Genomic DNA, 17,349 nt, shown 5'->3' on the forward strand with positions numbered 1-17,349 from the left:
CTCCCAGCTAGACTAAAACACTACGTGCCACACTGGGCCAGCTGGACTTCAGAGCAAAAGACAGAGAAGAATGCAGGAATAGCCAGCCAAGAAACACAAAGCACATGCTTCATGACCCAGACAAAAACACATGTACTATAATTAAATACCAAAAATTAATGATTAAAGAATGTGAATGGCGGCCATGTTTAGCTGGATTAAAGCCCGGAAGCTCAACTAACTTAAGGCTGACGACATCTCCAAATTATAACACAGAGGAAAACATGTACCTCGGCTTATATCTCCCACCATCTCACCCCGATCTAAGAGCAGTGATGCAACTGCGGATGGGAGTAGTAACAAGTTCAAAACACAGTCTTGGCAAGTACTTGAACCCCTCACATGAGCCCTTCCAACATATCATGCTTTGCAGCCCCTCTTTCATTTCGGTAAATAATCTCACATGAAAGATCACAAGGGATCCCGACAGCTTTGTGATGTGTTCATCCTTAGCACTCCACAGGATCCCAAAGTGCTTTACAAAGGAGGGCAAGAATCATTATATCATTTTACAAATGAGGGAATGCAATTACAGAGCCCTAGAGTGACTCCCTCAAATGAGTGAGCAGCAGAGGTAGCAATAGAGCCCAGGTCTCCCAGCCCGCTGGATGCAACCATCTCTCCAGTGTTTGCCGGGAAACTTCCACGGTGATAGATTCCATTATAGCCTCTAAACAGATTCAGTGAAAGTTCTCTCAAACCTGGGCCCATGTATGGTTTGACATCAAAACCATGTAAAGTTTACAAAGAAACTCGTGGTTTCAAGTAACTTTTGCTTTGAGCTGTTGAGGCTGAATCACACCTGAAACTCCAAGCAAGACACTTGGTGGGGGTGGTAGGAACAGTCTGAGAACCGAAGCATACGAAAACCTTTTCACGCAGCCCACCATGGTTTGAAAAGACCCACTCTATTTCTGACACCACAGAACCTCTTTGGAACCTATGGTGTGAAATAGGTATATGTCGCACATGTACTACGAGCATTAAAATTCCTTATGAAAATTCTAAGAAAATAAAAGAGTGAACTTCTTTATGACCAGTTAGTTTAGTTTTGAGCCAAAGAGATCAGATCATGCTCCAGAACATATAAAAAAAGAATGATGTTGTAATTAAGGCATTGGATTAGTAATCAAGAGAACTCGGTTCTATTCCTGTCTCTACCACAGATTTCCTGTCTGATCTTTGGCAAGTTACTTAACGCCTGTGCTTCAGTTTCTTCATTTGAAAAATGGGGGAAATAATGCCTACCTTTTATGGGTGTCAAAAGGCCTAAAATGTTTGTAGAACACTTTAAAATGCTTGGGTGGAAAGTGCTAGAGAAGAACTCATTCATATAGTCACATAGCAGATCTGCCTGAAATTAAAAGCACTTTTGAATTACAGACTTTAAGAGAAGTGAATTGATTTAATCTAGATTAAATAGGTTAGATAAATCAGGGATGGTCTAGACAGTATTTGGTCCTGCCATGAGGGCAGGGTACTGGACTCGATGACCTCTCGAGGTCCCTTCTAGTCCTAGAATCTATGAATCTAACACAAACTAGATTTCCCGCTAAGCAACAACCATAGTACAAGACTGATTACAGCCTGAGGCAAAAGAATACAACCAAATTTTAGAACTGAAATGATACAGATCCAGTACCAGGCCTTAAGAAAACTATACACCATTTGCCAGGGACAAGTAAGAACCTTTTCCTGATTGGGGGAAGGGGAGAATGGAGAAACATGGAGTGCTAAACCATCATTTTTTGCAGAATTTAAAGATTTCATTTAAAAAGAACATTTTAGCTCAGTGGTTCTCAAACTTTTGTACTGGTGACCTCTTTTACATAGCAAATCTCTGAGTGCAACCCCCCTTATACATTAAAACACTTTTAAATATATTTAACACCATTATAAATGCTGGAGGCAAAGCAAGGTTTGGGGGTGGAGGCCGACAGAATGTGATCCCCTGAGGGGTCCCAACCCCCAGCTGCAGAACCTCTGTTCTAGCTATTCTGGCTAATGTAACCTTTTAAACATGACACAATCCAATGCTGTCTGAGTCTGCAGACAGAGAGCTTTAGTGCCCCCACTGCTCATAGCTTTGCCAAGCAGCAAGCTTAGCAGCATCCAAACATCTGAGGTTCTCCCATCATAGTGTAGCTAGTCAAGATAACCCCCTGGTGGTGTTGACGGTGATTAACTACAGCAAGTTAATCTCATGCTTTTTGAGGGCCTGATTCATGATTCTTGAATGCTTTGGGTTGGCAATACTACTAACCATAGAAGTAAGGCCTTCTCTACAGTCGGTTTATTTTCTTAAAATTTACCACTGGTGGGAGTGCTAGTGTAGATTTAAAACACTGACAAAAGCTGTGCCATGGGCCCTCTCTAGAGCTTGTACAGTAAAGGATAATTGCCTGCTGCTAAGGGGTTTAACTTTACATCGTACATGCTAAGGAGTTAACTTTAACTCAAATGGTAGAGGTCTGTGCTGAAGGTTTTCACTTCAAACCTTGCTGAAAACCCATAGAGGGAACTGTTTTATACCTAGTCTCCACTAGAATTTTACCGTGAGATAGCTAACTCCAGCTATTCCCCTACAAAATCACATTTTGTTTTGGCAATGAAGACACAGGGCTTGTTGACACTTCAAATGTGGCACGGCTGCAGCGCTGCAGTTGTGGCACTGTAGCACATCAGTGTAGATACTATCTTCACTGATGGGAGGGGTTCTCCTGTCGGCGTAGGAATTCTCTTCCCTGAGGGTATGTCTACACTATGAAATTACTCTGATTTTACAGAAGTCGATTTTTGGGAACAGATTGTATAAAGTCGAGTGCACGCGGCCACACTAAGCACATTAATTTGGTGGTGTACGTCCATAGAACCGTGGCTAGCGTCGACTTTTGGAGCAGTGCACTGTGGTAGCTATCCCACAGTTCCCGCAGTCCCCGCTGCCCATTGGAATTCTGGGTTGAGCTCCCAGTGCCTGATGGGGCCAAAAATTTGTTGCGGGTGGTTATGGGTAAATATCGTCAGTCAACGCCCCCATCCATGAAAGCAACAGCAGACAATCATTCCGCACCATTTTCCCTGGATTGCCTGGGCAGACGCCATAGCATGGCAACCATGGGGCCCATTCAGTCTTTTTTCACTGTCACCGTATGTCTACTGGATGCTGCTGACAGATGCGGTACTACAGTGCTACACAGCAACAGCAGCATCCCCTTGCCTTTGCAAGTTAGCAAAGGCCACGTTTACACTTACCTGCTGGGTCGACGCGGCAAGTTCGACTGCTCGGAGTTCGAACTATCGCGTCTGATCTAGACGCGATAGTTCGAACTCCGGAAGCGCTAGTACTCCACCACGGCAGGAGGAGTTGCCGGAGTCGACCTTGGAGCCGCGGAGTTCGCTTCCGCGGCGTCTGGACGGGTAAGTGAGTCGAACTAGGGTAGTTCGAATTCAGCTACGTTATTCACGTAGCTGAATTCGCGTACCCTAGTTCGACCCCCGACCTTAGTGTAGACCAGGGCAAAGACAGTTACCAGTCATACTGTACCGTCTGCTGCTGTCATGGGTGCTCCTGGCTGGCCTCGGTGTGGTCGGTCAGGGGGCACCTAGACAAAAATGGGAATGACTCCCCAGGTGATTTTCTTCTTTAAGTTTTGTCTAATGGAGATTCAGTGCTGCCTAGAATATCAGGCAAGCCTACTAAAGAACCACAGATGCAAGCGGCCGCTCCGGGTCAGAGCCCCAGACATCCCGCAGAAATGATGAGCTGCATGCCATTCTAGGGGTGCCAGTACAAGAACCCCACCCGTTGCTTCCCTCCTCTCCCACCCCTCCTGGGCTACCATGGCAGTTATCCCCCCATTTGTGTGATGAAGTAATAAAGAATGCATGAATTTGAAACAACACTGACTTTATTGCCTCTGCAAGCAGAGATCAAAGGAGGGAGGGGAGCGCGGTTGGCTTACAGGGAAGTAGAGTGAACCACCATTCTGTACTTGCTCAACCTATAGTTGGACTGCTCCTTACTACTGTCCTGGCTTCACGAGCCATAGGAGCAAGGGGTAGGCATGACCGTGCGGTGCTGCCGGCTGGGAGAGCAGCCTGAGGCAGAAGCCTCCCGCTCACATGATATTCCAGGCAGGACTGAATCTCCATTACACAGAACTTAAAGAAGTCATTCCCTTTTTTTTCCAGGTGCCCCCGACCGACCTTACCGAGGCCAGCCAGGAGCACTCACAGGACGACAATGACGGATACCAGTCATACTGTACCATCTACCGTCCACACAGCAAGGCAAGGGGATGCTGCTGTGTAGCGCTGCAGTACTGCGTCTGCCAGCAGCATCCAGTAGACATACGGTGACAGTGAAAAAAGGCAAGAAACAATTTTTTCCTGTTGCTGTCACGGGGGGAGGGGGGGGGGGCTAGAGGGGACTGACGACAATGTTTTTGCCACATCAGCTCAACCCAGAATTCAAATGGTTGGCGGAGACTGCAGGAACTGTGGGATAGCTACAGTCGTCAGACGCCCCTCCCTCCATGACAGCAACAGCAGACAATCATTTCACACCTTTTTTCCACAAAGACGCCACAAGACAGAAAGCATAGAGGCCATTCAGCTCACCACAGCAGTTATGAGCATTGTAAACATCTCACGCAATATTGTGCAGTTTATGCAGAACCAGATGCTGAAAAACCAGGTGAGGAGGCGACGGCAGCGTGGTGACGAGAGTGATGAGGACATGGACACGGACTTCTCTCAAAGCGCAGGCCCCGGCAATGTGGACATCATGGTGTTAATGGGGCAGGTTCATGCTGTGGAACGCCAATTCTCGGCCCAGGAAACAAGCACAGACTGGTGGGACCGCATAGTGTTGCAGGTCTGGGATGATTCCCAGTGGCTGCGAAACTTTCGCATGCGTAAGGGCACTTTCATGGAACTTTATGACTTGCTTTCCCCTGCCGTGAAGCACAAGAATACCAAGATGAGAGCAGCTCTCACAGTTCACAAGCAAGTGGCGATAGCCCTGTGGAAGCTTGCAATGCCAGACAGCTACTGGTCAGTCGGGTATCAATTTGGAGTGGGCAAATCTACTGTGGGGGCTGCTGTCATGCAAGTAGCCAACACAATCACTGAGCTGCTGCTATCAAAGGCAGTGACTCTGGGAAATGTGCAGGTCATAGTAGATGGTTTCGCTGCAATGGGATTCCCTAACTGTGGTAGGGCGAAAGATGGAACCCATATCCCTATCTTGGGACCGGACCACCAAGGCAGCCAGTACATAAACCGCAAGGGGTACTTTTCAATGGGTATACGCTTTCACGGTGAGCACACTATTCACATGACATAGCACATGTGATTTCGATACAAACTAAACTCCCCACCCATCCTTTTCTCTGGGATGACCACTTTAACCCTCCCCCCACCGCACCGCATGGCTGGTATCAGGGAAGATCCCTGATAGCCAAACGCGAACAGCTCAGTGCCAATGCCCCCCCCCCCAGCCCGGCTAACTGCGGGGAGGATTTCTTTTCAGCCACAGGCAAACAGCCCAGTAGGAACGGCCACCTCTGAAAGTCCCCTTAATTAAATTCCCGTATTTCAACCAGGTTACCATGAACGATATCACTCTCCTGAGGATAACACAGAGAGATAAAGAATGCATGTTGTTTGAATGCCAGCAAACACCAGTACCATATGCTGCCAGGCTTTGTCATGCAATGATACCAGATTACTTGCTATTAGCATGGCGTCGTCAAGTGTCCTACCATGGAGGATGGAATAAGGCTGATCTCCCCAGAAACCTTCTGGAAAGGCTTTTGGAGTACCTCCAGGAGAGCTCCATCCCCAGACACGTTAACAGACTTTTCCAGTAGCTGTACTGGCCACAAATGCATCCCAAGTCCTCAGGGAAAATTAATCATTAAAAAACGCTTGCCTTTAAACCATGTTTTATATTTACAAAAGGTACACTCACCAGAGGTCCCTTCTCCAGCTTCATGGTCCAGGATACTGCCTTGGGAAGGTTGGGAGGGTATTTCAGTCATGCTGAGAAAAAGATCCTGGCTGCTGGAGAGAACCGTGTGGTATCCTCAATCTTCCACTCCTCCTCCTCCCTGTCTGCAAAATCCTCAGGCACAGCGACTGAGAGTACCCCATCATCGGAGTCCACGGACAGGGGTGGGGTAGTGGTGGCGGCCCCTCCAGAATTGCCTGCAGCTCAGCGTAGAAGCGGCATGTCTGCGGCTCTGTCCCGGAGCGTCCATTTGATTCTTTGGCTTTCTAATATGCCTTCTCAGCTCCTTAAGTTTCACGCGGCACTGAGTTGAGTCCCTGTTGTGGCCTCTGTCCATCATGGCTTTGGAGATTTTTTCAAATGTTTTGGCATTCCGTCTTTTGGAACGGAGTTCTGATAGCACGGATTCATCTCCCCATACAGCGATCAGATCCAATACCTCCCGTACGGTCCATTCTGGAGCTCTTTTTCGATTCTCAAGACTGCATGGTCACCTGTGCTGATCAGCTCTCCACGCTGGGCAAACAGGAAATTAAATTCAAAAGTTCGCGGGGCTTCTCCCATCTACCTGGCCAGTGCATCCGAGTTCATATTGCTGTCCAGAGTGGTCACAATGGGGCACTGTGGGATAGCTCCCGGAAGCCAATACCGTCGAATTGCATCCACACTAACCCTAATTCCAACCGGAAATGTCAATTTCAGCACTACTCCCCTCATTGGGGAGGAGTACAGAAATTGATTTTAAGAGCCCTTTATGTTGACAAAAACGGCTTTGTTGTGTGGACGGGTGCAGGGTTAATTCGATTTAATGCTGCTAAATTTGACCTAAACTCGTAGTGTAGACCAGGCCTGAGAGGTGGTATCTAGATCAACGGAAGAATTCTGCTATCAATCTATACCAGGGGTTAGGTCAGCATAGCTATGTTTCTCCTGGGTGTGGATTTTTCATGCACCATGAGTAAGCAACAACACTTTCTAGCGTAGACAGGGCCTAAATTTTTTGCATGATTGGGCCTTGGCTAACCGGAGGAATAACTAGCACATTTATGTATTCAAACTCAAAAACCAACATGAACTTTCAACTGCTGTATCCTGTTTTCAGTCTCTCTCCAATGATACTAGTAACATCTGCAGCAAAATACATTTACATACTTCCTGGAGTTAATTCAGACAAAGTGTACTGTCCTAGTCACACATAATAGTTTGTGAAGATTAGAAGAGCTTTGCTCTGCATATGGAGAAATCTGGCAAAATGATTTTTAAAAAAAACAAGAAAAATGTAGCTGATCAACTGCTCAAATTCAATTTAAAAAAATCCCACATCACAGGTGAAAGCAAGCAAGCCATGTCCGTTTAAATTTAATCACATATTTTATTGCTTATGAGATGCTAATTAGAGAGATGCAAGATCTCTTTAGATATGACTTAGTCCAATTCAAATAACCACAAATCTTTTAGGGTCCATCCATACAGTAAGTGGAAGTGATCTAGCAAAATTAAACCTTTTCTGCACAGGACACTACCTTAGCATTTCGCACCTTTGTAGCTCCACCAGTAGTAACAACAGTGGGAGAACTTGAACAGACCAGCCACCAGTGTTTTCACCATCAGTTGTCTTATCACTGGGTTAGAAAATGTGCCCATTAAGAACACCAGGGGCTGTACAAGGTCTGTTTACATAACAACCCTCCCTATGGCTTTTCAACAGGGTTTGTTTGATGTGAAGACTTTCAACACAGACCTCTACCATCTGAACTAAAGATGACCTCTCAGCTTGCATCATTAGTAGGCTGTTATCCTCCATTATACAAACACTAGAACAGGATCACAGCACGTCTTCTCAGTGTGTAAAATCTACATTTGTAGTCTCACCAGTAGTAAATGTTAAGACAATAAATCTAGTGTAGACAACAACACCATACTTTTATGGTTAACAGTACTGTCAACTCTAAATGTTGAAAAAATCATGAGTCAAGCCTCTCAAAATCATGTGACTGACTTAAAAACCAAAAGGTTTTTAAAAAATAATAGATTTTGAGTTCTTTTCCTTGCCGTCTGGTTTCTGAGCCTTAGAGACAGACTTGGTTCTTGTTTTCAAATTGTTTTTCCTTACAACTATAGGAGCTAGAATTTTTTTTTTTTTTTGAATGGAAGCGGAGGTTTCCTGGGAGCTGGGACTTTGAGAAAAACACCAAATATTGTGAGTGATGGCAACACAGCTTTTTATTGCTGGGCCCTTCAGTTTTGAAAATGAACCTTGTGAGTCTCTGAACTCATCTGAGCTGACATTGTATAATCCATGAATTGGTTGCACAAAACTGTTTAGAGGCGCCTTTATCTTGAAGGGCGAGTGCAATTATGATATCCATGCTAGCTGTCAACTACACTGTAAATATCCACATTCCAGTTTTATTTGCTTTTATAGAGAATAGAAGGCTTTCTAAAGGGCTTTGTTGCCTGTTGCTGTATCAAGAGTTCTTTTAAGAATTCCATCACAGTATCCCCAAGTTAAACCATTTTGAAATGAAAGTTTTCATCATTGATGAGCAGAAGAATAGGAATACAGGGATTGCCATACTGGATCAAATCCATCTAGCCAAGTGTCCTGTCTCTGACAGTGGCCAGAACCAGACACTTCAAACAAAAGTGCCAGAAACTCCCACACTGTACAATTATGGAATAATCTGCCTGTGGGGAAGTTTCTTCCTAACCCCATCAATTAGTGATTGGCTTGTAAACTGAGCATACTGTAAATGCATTATTGCCTAGCTATATGCGCATCTAATCCCTTTTTCAATCCTAGTGAGATCTTAGCCACAATGCCATCCTGTGGCAGTGAGTGACATGTGTTAATTATGGGTTGTGTAACAAAAAAGCATTACATCTGAAGTCCCCTTTTTCTTGAATTGTGAGAAAGTAAATGGGAGAACCTGATTTACCTTCTTCATATAAAATGTAGTACCACAGACACATTCACTCAGAGAAGAAATTATGAATACCTTTCTAAGAGACGTGCTACAGCTCAATCAGAAGGCATGGGTTTGATGCAGGAATTATTGGGTGAGGTTCTATGGCTTGCATTATGCAAGAGGTCAGACTAGATAATAATGGTCTTAGAATTTATGAATGGTGTTAATCAAGGAAACTGAGCCCAAACAGTATGAATAAAAGTGCTTTTAGATATTCTTCCTTACTAGATTAAAAGAAATAAAGATCTAATGAAATCTCTATTTCCATCTTAAAATCTACTGCCATATTTCATATCCTCAAATGTACATACCACATGATCTATAATGGAAAAGCTGGTGTGTGGCCGCACATACCACTGGACTCTAATGGAAATGAATTTAAAATTGTGGAACTGTGTGACCTGTTGCCCTATGCTGCGACAGCTAATGGAGATTCTCCTTTAGTTCGCATAATAGGGTCCTGTGCTCACGAAGCAGAAGATCATAGTTCTATCCCTACTGTTACTGAGGTTCCAAGCAGCCATGGGGAGCAACATAGCAACAACCATGAAATTGTAGGTGACCATGGATTTGTTAAATATTTATCACCGGAATCCTTACAATTATTGTCTAAGATATACTTTGCTCCAGACATCCAGGATAACATTGTGGTGAGGGTAATAAAACAGAAAAAAATATATAAGTTGTTTGTTATGTGGAAAACAAACATTTGACATTTTACGTAATTCCCTTCTAATAAAAAGGATCAGTAAAACTATATTAACATCTGTAAAACATGTTTCACCACACAAGCAGTTTAATAGTCTCATATAAATGTGTCTATAAAAACTTCACCTGGAATCCTCATTTACAGTAGTCAGGATAGGAAATGGCTAAGATTTCCCTGGCCCCAGCACACTAATTTTAATAAGGCCAATGCCTTATTATTCCTTCTGATTTTAAATGGCAGATGCAATATGTAAAGACAGCACACGGCTCATCCAAAAGAGGTAGGACGAAAGTAAAGTCTGAGGTGGAAGAAAAGATGAGCAAGAGATTCAGCCCCTAAAACCTGCAGCCAACACTACCTCCAATAGTGGGCTTTAATACATAAAATCAAGACACTAGAAAAACTAAATGGTTTGGGGAAGAGAGAAATAAATTAGGTTTTCAAAATTGAGCCCATGTCACTTTTCAGGTGACATCTAAGGTTTAAGGAAGATTTAACCACCTTGTCCTGGGGAAATTACAGCAAAGGTAAATGCATTCTGCTTAATTAAATTCCTCCTGCCAAAACACTTGGATACAAGTATTTCTTCCTGTCAGTCCCAAACTATTTAAAAGGCCTATTGTTCTTGTGCACTCCTTTAAATGATCGGTGCGGTCCACCCCAGAGATGGCTGCACTGAAATGTTGTGGAATAAATTCTGCTCACACAGAAGTCAGTAACACTGTCTGTATTATGAGAAGTTTCCCACTACTGACGACAGGTGCGGCTGAATTGGTGCTGAAATGGTTTAACTGCAACTGCAGACCAGGACAGATTATGTTCAGCACTGCACATATTTAGCTACACCGATTGCTCACACACATTGTCAGTCACAGGTCATTTTTGTACATAGACAAGGCTAATGAAGTTACTCACATGGGTAAAGAGAGCAGAATTTGACTAAAGCTATTAGAATGTCTGGGGATTTTTAAGGAAAAATCTTGAATAAATATTAGAACAATGAAGACATGAAACTAACCAAGTAGTAGTTTATGTCACCCTGGCCTATGATACAGTTTCTCTATGGTTTCTATGATAGGAAAAGAAAGATTATAGATCAATTTCTGTGCTGAATTTATGTAACCTAGCTGAAGTCATAACTGTCTATATACTCTAAACATACATGCACACACTGTAAACAGATATTATGTGTTGAACCACAGACACTGGTGAGTTCAGCACAACTGAAACCTTTCATACCACAGAATTACAGTGTTGTCTACAAATATGCTCCGACAAACAAAAATACACAAAATCAAGAGACGGAGCTCATATGACTAGAAGGCCAGCAAAAAGACAGTTATAAACTGCATCAGCCCCAAAACCTGCATATGCACATTCGCATTTCTGCCCAGCCCAGGCAAGTGACAAAAGTTGCAAGTGCTGGGACATTTCGGAGAACAGGGGAAAGAAGGGTGTTGGGATTCTTTCTACCAATAGGAACTCTGGTGAAAACATTAACGTTTGTGTGCCAGTATATGTATGCCTGCATCTGTAATTTTCACTCCATGCATCTGAAGAAGTGGGTTTTTTACCCACGAAAGCTTATCTCCAAATAAATCTGTTAGTCTTTAAGGTGCCACCGGAGTCCTCATTTTTTATTAACATTTTGTCTATTAAAAACAAGTACAAAAATCTTCCAGTGCACAGAGACCCTGAGCAGTTATTAGGGAACAAGAAACTTTCCATTTTCATTCACAAAACAGCCAGGCAAATGAACTTTACACAGCTACTGAGAAAAGATGGTGGTGGGGGGGTTAAAGAGGGATGGATCTCTCTTCTCTGTTCTGCCTTTTAGGACAGGCTCACTGCCAGTTATATGGCTTCAGTCTCTTTGCAACAGGCTACGTTCTAATTAAATTCATTTAGCAAACCGAAAAAGCCAGAGAAGATTCTCTTTTTCCCACCCCCAGTTTCAGAATTATTGTGTCTCCTGAGGGGAAGGGGTAGAATGAGGCATTTTGTTTTCCGGATGACTCAGGGCTGTCTACACTGGCAATGCTCTTCAAAGATATCAAAAGCCCGGAGACTCTATTTTTATTTATTTATGTTAATGGAGAACTTGCTGAGTTTTGTTTTGTTTTGACTCAAGCAGGCTCTCGCTGTCAGTGCATCCCATGCCTCAATAATCGTTAACAACTGGACAAAAAACAACCCAACGAGCTGAAAGTGTTAGCCTAAAATATAAAGCACACGGTTCTTATAGAGGATCAGACACAGCCCAAACTTTTTTTTTTTTTTGCAAACTCTTTCTCAAGATAAACATCTTAACACAACAGAGGCCGTTTTAATGGCAACAGCCTTGCGATTATCTCCTGTTCAAACAAGACAAATGCTGACACTCTGATCCAAAATCTACATGAATGCCATTTGCTGCTGCAGCTCCTCAGAGGTCTCCCCTCCCCTCTTTGCTAAACTACAGTGCATCCCCCACCACCTTAGATTGCCAGTGTAAAGACAAAAAAGAAAGTGTATTTTACACTCACCCCCTTTTTATGTTAAGTTAGGGCGGCATCGCGGCTTTTGGAGAAGGAAATAAGAGATTAAACAACCCACCGCTACTAGAAATGTTTCAGCTCTCTCCTGAGACTTTTCACATCACGGAATGAAGGAGTTTCTACTTTATCCGACGCGATCTGACCGACACCACTTAGAATTTTACACTTGCTGGCTCCGGTCCAGTTTTTATTTTTACAATGTGCCTTTTGCTGGCTCCTCCCAGGAGAGACAAATCGGGGAGCGGGGAAAGTCCAGGGAGTCCCCTAAAGGAAGTGTGCTGCTGCTCTCTCGGCTTTGGAGCCTTCCTTGAACTGTTAGTCAGTTTCCAGCTCCTGGGGGGAAGAAGAAAAGTCCGCTCAGCTTCTATTCAACAATTTCAGGAAGTTTAAGTTCTTTAGCCTTTAAAGAAAAAGGAGAGAGAGAAAAGGATGCAACAGTTTCACATGCCTCCTCCTCCTCCTCCTCCTCCTGGAGCACCTCTGCCTCCGGCACAGCTAATGCTAGACCTTCAAGTGTAACAAAGCCGATCAGAGGAAACTTTTAAGAGGGGAGGGAGGAGACCAAAGATTTGAATGAGGGGCACAGTGCACGGGATGTGTGAGTCTGCACAGTTAAAGCTCACCCTAAACAGCGCCTGCCTGGACTGCCAAGGAGCTGGTCACTGGCTTTCTGTTGCTAAATACAAACATTTTCGAAATGCTGCATTTAACTGGCAGCAATGTGCTGAAATTGCATCCAGCCTCCGGTCGGTGGGAGTTTAGATAAGCACAGCAAGCCACAAGGGGGAAACTGAAAGGCAAAATATTATGGCTTTGTGACTTTAAGAGGGGGGCAGGAGGCGGTTCCTCAATATGATCAGATCTTGGATGCTTTCAACAGAACAACGAATTTCACTTCAAAATAGAGCTTCGCTCCCAGCTTTCCACGGAGCCAGCACTGAGAGAGTGGCAGGGTTGAGCCCACATGCGTTGCACACCCAGGGGAAAGGCTGGCAGGAATTTGCCTTGGACACTAATTACGGAGCGCGAGATGCAGTAACTGAGGCGCATCTAGGACATTACGCAGCTGGACAGCCTTAGAAATGGAGAGCCAGTGCGCGATAGGTGGGTTGGGTTGTTTTCCAGCTTTCTCTACGGGCTGCCGGTGGCGGCAGGTTTCCTTGCAGTTTGTTCTGTTCAGCGGCGTTGGGCAGGACGCCGCTAAAAGGCTATTCGCGTGCAGCCAGAGTCCTGCAGCGCCTCCGAAAAGCCACAGCTCCCCGACCCTGCAAACACATGCACGAGTCGGTTTTCCGCACAGAAACAGACGCACTGACTTCTGTGGAGCTACCCAGGTGATTCAAGTTACTCCGGTGCTGACGTGTTTGCAGGATCAAGCCCAAAGTTTGTAAAAAAAAACCCACACCCACACGTCAGGGGAGTTCTGCTTCTGTTAAGTAACCTGTACCTGACCTGCACACTTGTGGCCAACACACAGGGCTGGAGGTTGGGGCTACTGCCTTTCAGTGCCTTCTGGTCACATCTAGGCAGCTGATTTGAGCCCTGAACCTACAATGGGCCAAGCTAGCACAAGCCCAATGCACAGACGTCCATGCCATGTGCATCCTTGGAGCAAGTCACTTGGGGCCATTGACTTCAGTGGCTTCAGGAATGGGTTCTACTAGCTCTGGGCCTCGGTTTACCTATAACAAGGTATAATTAATGCCTCTCTCACAGGAGTGTTATGAGTCTAACTTAATGCCCATCAAGACCTTTAAGTAAGTGGTGCTAAATATGTGTAACACATTAATGTAACCCACATTTCTGTACCTTAGAGACAAATGCGTGTACAGCTAAAATCCTGTAGCTGTATTTTCCCCTCTAAGGAACCTCGCTGTTATTATATAGGCCAGCGATTCTCAAACTTTAGCAACCTGAGGACCCCCATTTTGACTAAAAACATTTGTGTGGACCCTCAAGTTCCCTCCTGAGCCCCAGGCCCCACCCTGACTCCATCCCTTCCCCCCAAGGCCCCACCCCACCTCTTCCCAACCCCACTCTACCCCTGCCCCCCCTCCCTCGAGCATGCCCTTTCCCCATGCCCGCCTCTCTCTCTCTCCCTCCCTCCCAGGGCCTCCTGCATGCCGGGCAGGGGGAGGAGTTGATCAGTGTGGCCCATGGACCCCCTGGAGTACCCTCAGGGTTCCCAGTTTGAGAAACACTGCTATAGGCTATATAAACAGGATGTATTACTATTGAATAAGTGCCTAAAAGCTCCAATCAGACTGAACAAAGGACATGTTCCCCCCGTGTTCCTGCCCCGAAGAAAACATGTGACATACAAAGATATACAGTTGTTATAGATCTGTATACTTAATAATTATTCCAAGTAAATAAAGTGTCACTTATTCCTCATCTGCCCTTCAACCCAGCCATAATTAATGAATTTCCTGTCGGTTGTCATGGCAGAAGGGGGATTTGAAGGAGGGGGCTGTAGTGCATTTCAATGGGGTGCTAACTCCAAGATCCACTTCTCAGGGGAGTTTCTGCCAACCCCATCCCAGCAGGGACAGTGTGTGTGGCAGGAGGAGAAAAGTGAGGTGAGCCCACTCCAGCCACCAGAGCAGATGCACTGTGTTAAGGACTGAAGAGACCCTCTGCTGCCAGCTCTGCCTCTTTGGAGGAGAGGGGGTTGAAGAGAGTCCCTGCTGCCACTTCTGGGGAGGAAAAGGGCCCCATTACGGCTGTCCATGCCTCTCCAGAAAAGATGGGAGGGCACCCTGTGACTTCCATTCCAAGTTGGGGATGGGGCCACAAGGGAACCCTTCCTCATGGTGTGCCTGGACCCCCCAATTGCCTTAATTCAGTCCCCAGGGGCTGCCTTTGTTAGTGGAGTGGAGGCCATGAGATTGCAATGTGATATGAGACAAGAAGGGAGGGTTAGAGATGTGAAGGACCTTGAAGGGGAGGACAGGAAATGTAAACTTAATAGGGTGTCAGGGAGAGCCAGTGGAAGGATTCAAAAAGCGAGGTGCTGTGGTACGATTAACAGGCAAGGAACATGATTTTAGCAGCTTCACTTTGCCTTTGTGCTTCAGTCCTGAAAAAGTACGGGAAGATTGTTCCTGATGAAAACTCCCTACACCACTCAGAAAAGCAATCATCTGAAAACAACAATACTTAGCACCTGAACAAACAGCACAGTGCAAACAGACTGTGGGACAGGGGAGTTTACTCCCTGTAGGGTCTGTTTAAAGCATCATTAAAAGAATTGAAGAACACGCAAATCAACATCACCAAAGATGTTATCACAGCCAATTTACACATTGAACAGCTATGCATGAAATTGCTGCAGCAATACCTTGGGTTTTTTTTTACCACACGTCCTCCCCACAGCAAGATTGCTATGGTACTGCAGCCCTCACCCACTCAGATGTCCTGCTCTCACACGCACGGTTCTAAAGAGGGCAAACCCACAAGAGGTATCACTAAAAAACATGACCTTTTATTGGTTTGGCTTATAATATATTTGATCTTTTCAGTTGGGGGAAAGAGTGAATCCACGTGGATGCAGCACGCTGCGTAACTTTATCATGGATATTTGATCCTACCTGTCTTCTGTATCACACGCTTCCCAGAAGTTAGACCACACTGTACCTTTGCCTACAGAGCTAATAGCTAGAGCAATGAATAAGGAGTCAGGAATTCTGAATATTGTTCCTGGCTCAGACACTGATTTGCTGTGTGACCTTGTGCAAATCATATCACCACTTTATGCCTCAGTTACTTACCTCTTAGATATATGTAACAATACTTAGTGCTGCTTAAAGGTGCCTTCTGGCAAAAGGGAGCAGCGGTGTTCAAGTCCTGAGCGACATCTAAAAGGGTTGACTGTGTTTGTGCACGCAAAGAGCGTTATCCTGTTAGCTTGGCAAGTCAAAACTCTGGTACAAAATGTGATTCAAGAAACAAAATGTGATTCCACAGGGAAAAGTGTGGCTATATTACATCTGGTGAGAGAGCCTCTGAATCACAGATATTCAGGGGGAGGGAACATTCTGAGAAGTGGTAATGCTGAACAAGACCTCAAGTAGCTGGAGAGTGGACAGGGCATTAGACATGCTTCTAATGTGAGATGACAGAAAAAAGACCGATGCAATTTTGAGCTGCGTAAGTCACAGAGCCAGAGATAATGGTGCCTTTCTGTATAGCCCTGATGCAAACAGATCTGAAATACTGCATTCAATCCGAGGGACCCCCTTATCAGAAAGTATAAGGTTGCTCATAGAACAGCAACAAAAAGTATCAAGGTTTTGGAAACTCTACCCTATGAGTAAAGACCTAAGTTCTAAATACTGTATGCCTAGGTGTGCTAGGGGGACAAGATAAGAGTCTACAACTATCTGAGGTGTAAAACACCAAGGAGAAAGGAGGACTATTTAGGGAGGCAGGAGCGGGTATAATTAGGAGTAATGGTATAAGGGACTGAAATTAAGCAAAATAAAATTTAGGATGAGTACCATTCAAAGTGTTTGGCTATGAAATCTGTTACCCTGCAGAATAGTCACTCTGGAAGCCCTATTGCTTGGGACAATTAAAATGAAACTGAGCATAGCGCTAGAGTATCTGTGTCCAGGCACAATTCTGCACTGGCTGATGGTGTGTGTGGGCTAACCGATCTTACATTGAGGGATTTTCCATCTCTAACCCCTGTGGTTCTAAGTCTTTCTCCTCTTTAGACTCTTCCTGTTGGTTTGTATACTTCCACCTTTTCATGTTCTCTGTATGTATAAATATTTCCTGTCTGTGTGTTCCATTCTATGCATCCAAAGAAGTGAGCTGTAGCCCACGAAAGCTCATGCTGAAATAAATTTGTTAGTCTCTAAGGTGCCACAAGTACTCCTGTTCTTTCTCCTCTTTAGGACACCGTTTGGCATGTCTGAAGCAAACCTGTAAGAGAGAAGGCAAATAGACTAGCCCTCCGGGAGGGAAAAATCTAAAGAAAGAAAAGGACTAAAGAAGTGTTTGCGTACAATATTCTACAGTCACAACAGAAATCGTAGTTAAAAAAACCCCAATGCAACACAGTGTCCTCATGCAGAC

At 44.7% G+C, this 17,349-nt stretch overlaps 1 protein-coding gene across 8 annotated transcripts in view; it reads right to left on the reverse strand.

The window, feature by feature from the left end:
- PRR5L (proline rich 5 like) overlaps positions 1-17,349 on the reverse strand; it is an 88,435-nt gene that overhangs the window by 61,902 nt on the left and 9,184 nt on the right. For 2 of the 8 annotated variants that reach the window (XM_039538596.1, XM_039538597.1), the window contains exon 2: positions 12,256-12,600. The exons of 1 other annotated variant lie outside the window; for it this stretch is intronic. The gene's annotated coding sequence lies outside the window, so the exon portion shown is untranslated. Of the gene's footprint in view, positions 1-12,255; positions 13,057-17,349 lie in introns of those variants that run through there. 5 more of the 8 variants (XM_039538593.1, XM_039538603.1, XM_039538594.1 and 2 more) reach the window with 4 other exon arrangements.

The sequence above is a fragment of the Mauremys reevesii genome, linkage group 4 (genome assembly GCF_016161935.1).
Source record: "Mauremys reevesii isolate NIE-2019 linkage group 4, ASM1616193v1, whole genome shotgun sequence".
NCBI lineage: Eukaryota > Metazoa > Chordata > Testudines > Geoemydidae > Mauremys > Mauremys reevesii.